This window comes from Anguilla rostrata, chromosome 6 (genome assembly GCF_018555375.3).
Source record: "Anguilla rostrata isolate EN2019 chromosome 6, ASM1855537v3, whole genome shotgun sequence".
NCBI classification, from domain to species: Eukaryota; Metazoa; Chordata; class Actinopteri; order Anguilliformes; family Anguillidae; genus Anguilla; species Anguilla rostrata.
Genome location: NC_057938.1, coordinates 33,261,167 through 33,271,406, shown reverse-complemented (window position 1 = coordinate 33,271,406; position 10,240 = coordinate 33,261,167). Strand labels below are relative to the sequence as shown.

At 40.3% G+C, this 10,240-nt stretch overlaps 1 long non-coding RNA gene across 1 annotated transcript; it reads right to left on the bottom strand.

Moving 5' to 3' along the window:
• Positions 1 to 5,396: 5,396 nt before the first annotated feature.
• On the bottom strand, positions 5,397 to 6,138 carry LOC135256980 (uncharacterized). The gene is made up of 2 exons (XR_010330561.1): positions 5,587 to 6,138; positions 5,397 to 5,542 (listed from the first exon to the last, which is right to left on the bottom strand). It is a non-coding gene; the product is annotated as an uncharacterized LOC135256980 (long non-coding RNA).
• Positions 6,139 to 10,240: the final 4,102 nt, after the last annotated feature.

The following is a 10,240-nucleotide window of genomic DNA, read 5'->3' as shown; positions in this document are numbered from 1 at the left end:
GCACATTCAGTCACATAATCCATTCAGATGGAGCATTTTATGACATCTCTTTGCAGCTCAGGTCCTAACTCATTGTCGTCTTCTGATGCAAAAATGTTTCAGCACCAAAAGTGGAACAGCATTTCAAAACCACTTTATCTAAATAAATACTAGTTGCCCCACCTCATGATGTTATGTTTCTGTTGTCACTTCACTTTTTAGTTGACTATCTGCTTTTCTCCTGCACAATCTTTGTTTCGGTTTGTAGTATGGGCGTGGTTCTCTCTCTCTCTCTCTCCCCTCAGCTGATCATTCTCACCTGTTCTGGCCACTTTCTCATATCACTCATTTCATTCACCTGTTCCCTGTTTTGCATGTTCACGCTCTGTTCGATTCACTCTCATTTCACTCACCTGGTTCTTTTGGTATATATTCTGTTTCCCTGTTCTTCCTTGCCAGATTGGGCCTCCTGTTTACAGTGCCTTTCCAGCGTTTACCTCTCGTTAGTTCGACTCGTGTTTTGATCTTGCCCGTTTTCCCGACCACCGATTTTGCCTGCCGACTTTGTTTTGCTGATTTCCTGTTCTGACCTCCGCCTGTTTACCGACTGTACTTTTGCCCCGGTGGTTTTTTCTGGTTTTGATCTTTGCACGAACTGACTACGAGACTGCCTGCTGTATTGTGTACTTCCACATTAAACAACTCTTACGGGAGTTTCACCGCTCTGTTATCCGAGTCTGCATTTGGGTCCACCTCACCTCGACCCGTGACACATGATTCACCATACACTGAGGCTGACAAGTTTTTTTCATGCATAAAGAAAAAATTCTCTAGTTGTTATTATCAAAGTTTAAGTAATGCCCTTAATGTTCCTTAAAGTTCCCAACTGACTTCCATTCATTTTTTTTTTTTAAATACAGGACTACCCACAATCCATAACACAACCATTCACAACGAATAACGAATGGAAGGTTTCATTTCATTTCTACGTTACGGTTAATGGTAGCACCTGACCAGTCTCTGCTAAAACTATAGATGGCAATCTCATATTGGTTGAGGTATTGAATGTTCCTACACACTTTTTAAAATTCCACTTTCATACAACTTGCATCTAATTTAATGCCAGCTAGTGAATTAAAAAAGGAATCCATTGAGCATTGACTTGACCCAGTGACCTATGCTGAGGGAATCAGAGGAAGAGTAATGAAAATATATCAGAGACATCAGATTAGATATGACATTGTTAGATCAAAGACATCCTGAAATTCAACACAATGCTGTCTGTAGCCTGGTTGATTTTAATGCATGCTGTAAGGGTTGGGGGACGGAGACCAAGCGCAACCGAACAGGGATCTTAAAGCGTCTCACTAAAAGCTGAGCACGCCACAAAATCTCTTCCAAGATTGAGGAAGGGTAAAGATAAATGAACAGAAACGACTACTACTCCACGGGAATATCCCAACTAAATAAGGGAACCTCAAAAGGACTCCGAACCAAGGGGGAGGAGTAGGTAGGTTCTCCAAAACTCAGAACAAAAATAAAATAAACAATAGCCCAACAGAGCGAGCTGATGCAGACCCAACCTCTGGGCCCTATTCAAAACCTCTGTAGCTCAGAGAGAGGACTAACTGCACAACTCGCAGAACTGATCTCCCAACTCTCTACCCCGTGACAATCCTGACTAAAGGAGTCACGGACATGCTAAACCAGATACCTCCCTTATATAATTTTCACGCAAGAGATTATTAATGTCTATGGGCATAATTATTGGACGTGAACTTTATACAAGGTTAAAAAACACTGAAAAGCACAGTTTGGTTACCAGTACCGGCTCTTGTGTGTAGATGACACTAAAGCGCTGTTTTTTTGTGAACCCACACCTTAAGTAACGTTAGACAGGTGCCGCAGCTAACGCAATCAACACGCCTGCCAAGCTCTGAACCAATCAGCGAGGAAGGGGTCTGTAGGCAGAGTGAATTCTGCATGCATACGGACCATTAACCCAAACAATGTGACAAACTCTAATTAGAGAAGCAGGGGTGGAAAGGAATAGAGCAGAATGCTCAAGCCACCCAAAACCATGACACATACAATGCATTACGGAAAGATAATACAGTATGATGTGTGCACAATTCCAGTACAAAGACTGTCAAAGGTGTTTCAAGGACTTTATCTTTTATCAGCGTGCCTTTGTCCTCTTACGTAGAATAATTACTGAGGTGGTGATAGAGCTAATACAAAAAGAATAAATCTATGCTACTAAAGAGAAGAGGGAGCTTTTTTGAAAGAGGTACAGGGCTGTTTGTCGCAGCACTCCTGGTCCGCAGTTGTCTGCCACAGTCCACTGTATGAAACCTGTCAGTCATCAATCTGCCTGTCCTTTAAAATCATATCTGCCATTTAATGTTGCATTATTGTTCTTCCCTAAAACGCCTTTTGCCTACACTCAGCCTTTTCCTGGCAGCATGCAGATTCTTTACTGAAAATTTAGGCTTCTGCCAGATCTCTTTTATGACTGAGGGAGAAGTAACTTTGTCCAAGCTTACCAATGAATGTTAACTGCCAGAGCGCTCATGGTCAGTCCAAATGAATGTCTGCTCCCAGAGATTTAGAACAGAAGCGCATTTTTTTTAACAAACCACTTTTATGTGTGCATGTTGCATCTGTTCAAATTTGGTAAGAACTGTAAATTCTTTCGAATTATAAAATGTTAACAAGGGGGATGATGTGTTTTGGTCCAGGGTGGGGGGTGCAGAGGGGAGAGAAAGGAACTCTAGGGAGATTGGGGGCATGGTTTCAGATTCCCACGAAAAAGAACAAAAGTCATGCAGTGATGGGTTCTAACTTAACTGTTATTCTCAGTCTTGTACACTGACTCCAGTTCCAAATGAATGAGAATGAGAGTCTTTCAGTGTCTGGTTTCAACTTCAGGCTGTAGTTCCTAGCAAAAGAAATAAGTCACTTATTCTCCTTTGTAGGTGAATTCCTAGCCTAGCCAAGCTTACACTGTTATTATGCTTTTCCCAGATCTTTTCAAAACATTTAGCTGATTTAAAAATGAATAGCCTATATGGGAATGTTTTCGTGCAATTTACTCAAGTAGCGTGTACTGTGAGTACGCAAATACTGTTGAAGTCGGAAGTTTACATTTATGTTGAAGTCATTAAAACATTATTTACAGACAGGTTTATTTATTTAAGAAAGGGACAGTGCACATTAATCCCTTAGCGCACACGCCAAATCTGGCCAATCCTTGCCCATTTAGGGGGTACCCTATTTGAAGCTTTATAACTCCAGGTGTGAACACCACAGAGACTTGCAAAATGGCAAGACATTTGTACAATTTACAATACTAACGCAGATTAGTTTATATTCATTATCTTGGAAGAAATAAAGTGCCACAAATGCAATTGTCTAGACAAAAAATAAAAAATGAATTTGCACTTTTTTATTTTGTAGTGAAATACTGAGAGATTGCATATATACAGCAGGTTAAACTACACATGTGCTGGATCAAAAAGCTTTTGACCACCAGTTCATAAAATCTAAGGGTGGATATGTAGAACTACTGTAGATTTATGAAGCAAAAACTAAGCAGTGTACCCAGCGTCTCGAAGTCTATCCAAAATGTCTAAATTATGCATTGCTGTAAATCACGACATATTCACGTATTTCACTACAAATCAACTGTCAGGAAACTCACTGTTGCATCATTTTCAAGTGGGAATTACAAGCTTTCCATCAGTACAGTGGTCTAAAATAACTAGGGGTCCAGAAACATATCCAAAATCTCTCCAAAAATGAATAAAATGATTTTTGTACATTATAAAGCATATAAATGAGCCCCTTATGAAGGTTGAAACATTGTCATCAAATTTTTTAAAAATAATGCTAAAATATTGTCACACAATGCGGTACAGTACCTAAATGTGTAATAATGAACTCCTGTATGTTTTTTATACTCTGTACTCTCATATGTTTTCTGGTATAGAGATGGGGCGTCATGAAAACAATTTTCAACTGTCCACCAGGTTTTGGCAATGTTCCAACTATCACGTCATCACTGTTGCATGCTTCACAAAAACTGTTACACTACTAAGTAACGCTTACATTACAGTGTGAAATATCCACATTATATAATACCACTAACCTATTTAAAGACACTCAATTTCAAAAATAACGTATATAACCAAAATATTTTGAGCAGTAATACTTACATAGCAAGTAGGGTGGCCATCTCTCCGGTTTTGAGATGTACAGTCCGGTTTTTGACCCAACTGTCCTCTGTCCGGCGCAACCTCTGGCCCGATGCATAATTGTCTGGCTTTTGTGAAAGTTATTATGTTTACAAATAGAATTACAGTGTCAACGTGTTATTCAAACATTTTATTGGCTTAGATTTACATCAAATAAAATCTTGCGTTTCATTTGTATAAAAAAATACATATCAGCTGGCAGCCAGCCTATTGGCTACGTTACGTACGTTGCTGCGTGCATCATGCACCATGGCATTTTTGTGTTTTTTTCGTCAGAGGCTCGGGTCGCACGCGTGGTGCCGGTGCATGTGAGGTCGGATGAAACTGACGCCAGCTAGCAACTAAAATTTGCAGAAAGATGCCGAAAAGAAAAATGTCTTTTAGCGAAGAATGGAGCAAGGAAATGGATTTCATAAAGAGAAGTAGAATTGATGAATTTCATGCATTTTGCACAGTGTGTAGAACTGACTTTGATGTGTGCAGCAAAGGGAAAGGCGCCATAGAACATCATGCTTTGACCGACAAGCATCGACTCAATCTGAGGAGTGCAGGTACATCTCTCGTCTTTTTTTCCTTCCTACCGGATCCCCGATTGAGAATAAAACGACAGCAGCAGAGCTCTGCAAAGTCTATCACACTGTCAAACACCATCAGTCTCACAGCAGTGTAGACTGTGGCATTAAAGTGGATAGGGAAATTTACAATGATTCAACAACAGCTAAACGCATCACATGCGGAAAAACAAATATGCTAGTCCACATCAGATGTGTGCCTACCTAGAGCTGCCCCAGATGGCCAGACCAGTCCACACCAGATGTGTGTCTACCTTCAGCTGCATCAGATGGTCAGACCCTCTGTTCTGTAGGCTATACCCTGATGTTGCCCACATCCTGGTAACATTCAGCCCACATTGTGACATTTTAACTTAATAATAATTGCATACAACAAAACCCCAAGAAAAGGACAATCCAAACAGGAAAAAAATAACAAAAAAAACAGTAAAGAAATACAATAAAATACAATAGCACATGAATGGTCTTCGTGGTTCCCTTAAATAAAGATGAATTTCTGTCGTGTCTAGGAACCGACAGAATTCAAAGTCCAATCTTTAATTTGTAGAAAACAACTTCATGAGGGAAAAGACACCACAGCAGCAAGCTCTTCAGAAAAGTTAGACTTTGTTTGCACAGGTGCACAAAGCCGGATCAACTCTGCAGAATTGAACCTCGATTGTCAGTTTTACATTCATTTTATACACTGTGCACCCCACAACTCCCCCTAACACATTCCTTAAAATACCATCTGTCCTTCTTGGCACCACAATGATTTCCTGTTCTTGGGTCTACCTGACCTTCTTGGCACCACAATGATTTCCTGTTCTTGGGTGATAACGTCATTGTGGAAAGTTACCCCAACTTTCCCTTAAAAAATATTAGTCTTTATTCTGTAATTTTCCATTAAGAATACAAGTCACAGCCTCCTGTAATTTTCCATTGTATTCAGGTTACATAGGAGTCACTGTAAAATATTAGTCTTCTAGCACATTTATTAGCAGTTGATCAGTTTGAAAATATAAGTGTATGGTTAGTATTTGATTAATGTTTTCTGCTGAGTGAGTAAGTGTCGTTTCTTTTAAGCCTTCTGCATTCTCTTGCTTTTTTTCTACAGTTGATACTGTGGTTTCTTGCGTTTCCATAAGCTCAGCTGCAACTAATGATACAGGTTTATTGGATTACATATTGATTATGTGAGTGAATAGTCAGACATGTGATGTACTTTTACCATGAAGCATCGAGAGTTTGGAGGAACCAGTTTGATCAACATTGATGGGAATTCCCTAACTTTAACATGTGACGTCATCACAATCATGGGGAGTTTCAAAATTTTCCTACATTTCAATTTAACAAATCCATTCCCTTTGCTTTACTTCATTTTAAACTTGTGATGGACCATGTGATGGGGATGGTGGTGGTGCAAAGCAGGTGTAAACAAACCATAGAGGTGGTGTAAACACACACACGAGGGGCGCGAGGGGCCGTGTTGGTTACCCACACAGCGTGCCCTGCAGAAGTGTCCTCCTTTCTGAGGTAATGCTGGTGGCCATCCTAATAGCAATGATGAAATCTTATCTATGTTCAGTATATGGAGACAGAGACAGTAAATCAATGATACTGTTCTATTCGCTTCTGTTTTGCTCCAGAAAACGATGTCAGCTAGGTCTATCAGCAAACATATGGCTTGGTTATGCCAGGAAGTCCTCAACAATAATAGTATTTTCCAAGAAATTACAAAAAATCGCTGACCATGTTTTGTTAGGTGCAGCGTCTTTTACCTATAAAGGGCGACAATACCGTAAACAACACATGTGGTATTACGCACAGCTATTTTGGAAGGTACCCAGGCATCTCAAATGCACGTATATTTAACAAACGGATTGTCCAAGACAATATATGACCACTCCGTCTCAAAAGGGACATCTCTACGTGTAAAACCAATAAGGTTGTATATTTATTCAATATGTAGTCCCAGATATTGACTGTAGAATGACATGGTATCATTTCTTAAAACTTTTTCTTGTTTATTTCGTTATTCAGTGAGCAGCGTTTTCACTGCAGTGTTGACATATCTTAGGGTTAGGCTATAGTCGGTTTATCTTGTTGCTATGACGGAATACAATTTTTTAGTGGTGAAAGAATATTTTTATGAATGCCAAGATAGACAATATTGTCCATTATGCCATGGGTGGGGGGTGTAGTTTTAGATGAGATTGCAGGGAGGGGGTGTGTGTTAAATGAACAACCAGAGTGACAATGGTGGCGCTGCGAAACTCCACATTCAACATAGTTGTCGTGTATCGTCTACTAATTAAACTAAAACAACACATTTCTGTTTTTAACTCATACTTTGGTTGCAGTAGCACTGAATGTCTGAGTTCAGTAATCTCGACACGCCAGCGTGCCGACCACTAGGGGCTTTGCGCTAAGAGGTTAATAAAACATGAGAACTTAGATGCACCATGTAAATGTGCCAGATTTAGCCATACAGGCTAATTTTCATCTGTTTTTTGTATAACTTTGTACGTACATTATATTTATACCTTTAAAAAAAGTTTTCATTGCCTTGATCCATTCAATCCGGCCATCAACCACAGCTATGTTTTATTAGGAAGTTATAATTTAATTAAGGGCAGAAATAAGGTCAGAGGATACCCGGTTAAATGAATAGCCTACAGTTGGGAATGTGTTACTGCTATTTGCATCATACATGCCTCAGTATTTGTTGTGAGAGAGGTGGTGAAAGAGATGGTTTTGTAATATTTTATTAAAATAGAATACTGACAAGAGTAATTGCAATTAGAAAATATAGTGCAAATGTAAAATACTAACAAGAAAATATTAACATCAAGTAAAGTGCAATCAACAAACGGAATAGCAATAGTGCTGTACAAAAAAAAAATCAAACAAACAATAGCCATCACACAAGCCGTGTCATCACACAAGTGGGTTTGAGGACCTAGAAAGCACAGGCTCCTCTAAGAAAATAAGGATAATGGCTTCTGCAGTTGGGTTGTCCCTGGTTGTCACAAGCCTAGAGACCTGCTCATCAAAATCACTCCACTCTGCACTCTCCTGTGTGGTCTTATTTGCTTGTGCTGCTGCTCCCGATTCCTCCTCTTCAGCCTGCTGGTTGGTGACTGCCACCCTTGCTGCTGTGTTTCAGATAAGCTGATAGACCATGTCTGGTGCACGGTCATCTTTGAAGGCCATTGTTCGAACCTAGAGCTGCTGCTTCTGAGAGCAGTAAGTGGTACTCCATTTTGTGGAATCAGTTTCCCATATTTTTGCCCAGGCCTTCCACCATATCTTCCTTCTTAGGTTTCCACCAGCTCTTTGATGATTTGCTGTGATCCTTTGAAGACCCTATGCAAGTAATATTACCTTTGTGGCAGTCACATAACTAAGAGAATGAAAGAGGAAGAAAGATTAGCCCTCAGAAAATGTGTTATTATTCTTATTCTTACTGTTGTTGTTATTATAATTATTACTCCTAATACCACCACTACTACTATGTCACATCTTAGCTGAGAAGCAGTCGAAGTTAAGGCCTTTGAAGCTTCTCCCAAGTCCAGTTCCTATAGTAACAACCTTAGTCAAGACAGCAATTGCACCCTTGATGGACAGGTTTACGACTTTGTTTTAATGAGCTTGTGAAAGTGAAACCCAGGCCTTCAGAATCAGAGCATTTAACTAATAATATGAATGATGTAAACTATGGCAATATTTTAATACATTCTCACCATCATGCGGTTTTCAATACCTTTCACCACTAATTTCAACAGTGATCTCTTCAAAGGGCTTCAGCACATTGCAGACCTCTCACTTCTTCCCACTCACCTGGGGATAGGATAAGCAGATGGGGATTGACTAAGGCCAGGGTGGTAATGACAGGGTCTTTATTTGCTAAAATCCTTTTCAGCATGTAGTATGTGTAATGAGTGCTAAAGTAAGTAAAATCAAACAGAAAATCTGGAATGGGACCTCAGTAACCAAAGTGTAGACCAAACAAGTTAGAACAATAGCCAATTTATTTGAAATAGCCTATATTTTCTTTTAAAAGGCAGATAATAAGACCATAGCCACAGTTACAAAATAGAATAAACAGGCAGAGTGGCTACACCAATAGACAGAAACAGAATAAATTAAATACACAATAACTTAAATACACAACACTCAAAGGCACTGCACATTAAATCCAGTGATGTAAATACGCAATAGTAATACAATAGTAGAAATGCACAAGCAGTGGGGTTCACGGCAAACTAGTACACACGTGACTATCAAACAGTTGCCGGTCTATTTAGATATACCATAATCAGGCCCCTGGTCATAGATCATAGATCATAGATTAAGAAAAAAAAAGGATAAAAGTAAAATACAATGATTACAGCCCTCCCCTCTCTTCTAACAATGGTGTTGTGATATAACGAACAAAGCTTGAGGTTGTAATTATCAAGTGCGCGGGGAGCGAGAATGAAAGAGAAAACAAATAATCAGTGGCGCCACAAAATCTGTGCACTTGGGAACACACACACGCCTATAATAGCAATCTACTCAAATACCATATTCTAAAAATATGACCGGACAAGAAATTCTGACTGCACAGACATGATTGTAGGAAAAGAGGACAATCACATTGACAGTAATAAAAGTTTACACAGTAAAAGTCCCATTACATCCCTCCCCACTTTTTCAATGCTATACCCTCATGGCATGCAAAGGCTAAATAGAGGGGTAATTCACCTTAAGCATTTTAGGGTGTGTAGCGGGCAGGCCTTTGCCCTTGCGTGGTATGCTGTGATCATCGGAAGGTAGCCATGGGGTCAACTGCCTCCAGCTGACTAGTATTGTGTGACTCCGGGTGGTCTGCCAGGGGCTGTGATTGTGCTGGCTGGTTCACTGGGACTCTGGGTTCAGGGGGATTTGCTGGACCTGGAAAAGAGAACATGGCCCACCAAGGCATCCCCCCACTTTGCACAACCGGTAATGGTGACTGATCCTCTACTGCTGGTGGCTGACAGGTCACAGGATATGGGCGTAAAAGATTTCGATGCAACACCTTTTCTGTTCCCTCCCCATAAACTGGTATATCTGTATTAGGCTGTCAAACAACAATGTAAGGTGACTTTTCCCAATTGTCTGAAAGCTTACCACAGTCCTTTGCCCGCAGTTGCTTCAGCAGGACCTGTTCACCAGGCAAAAGAGGAGCGCTTAAAGGAGCTTGGTCATACTTCTGCTTTTGCTGTTGGCATCTGGCTCCAAGGGCTTTGTTTGCTTTCTGGTGGGTATAGCACAGTTTTCCATGATGACGCTTTACCCAGCTGGAAGGGGACTCAGGGAGGTTTGCTGTAGGTGTACCAAGGACAAGGTTGAGGGGAAGAAGGGGGTGCCAGCCAAACAGTAAATAGGATGGAGTTTGGCCTGTGGACCAGTGGACTATTGGGATGG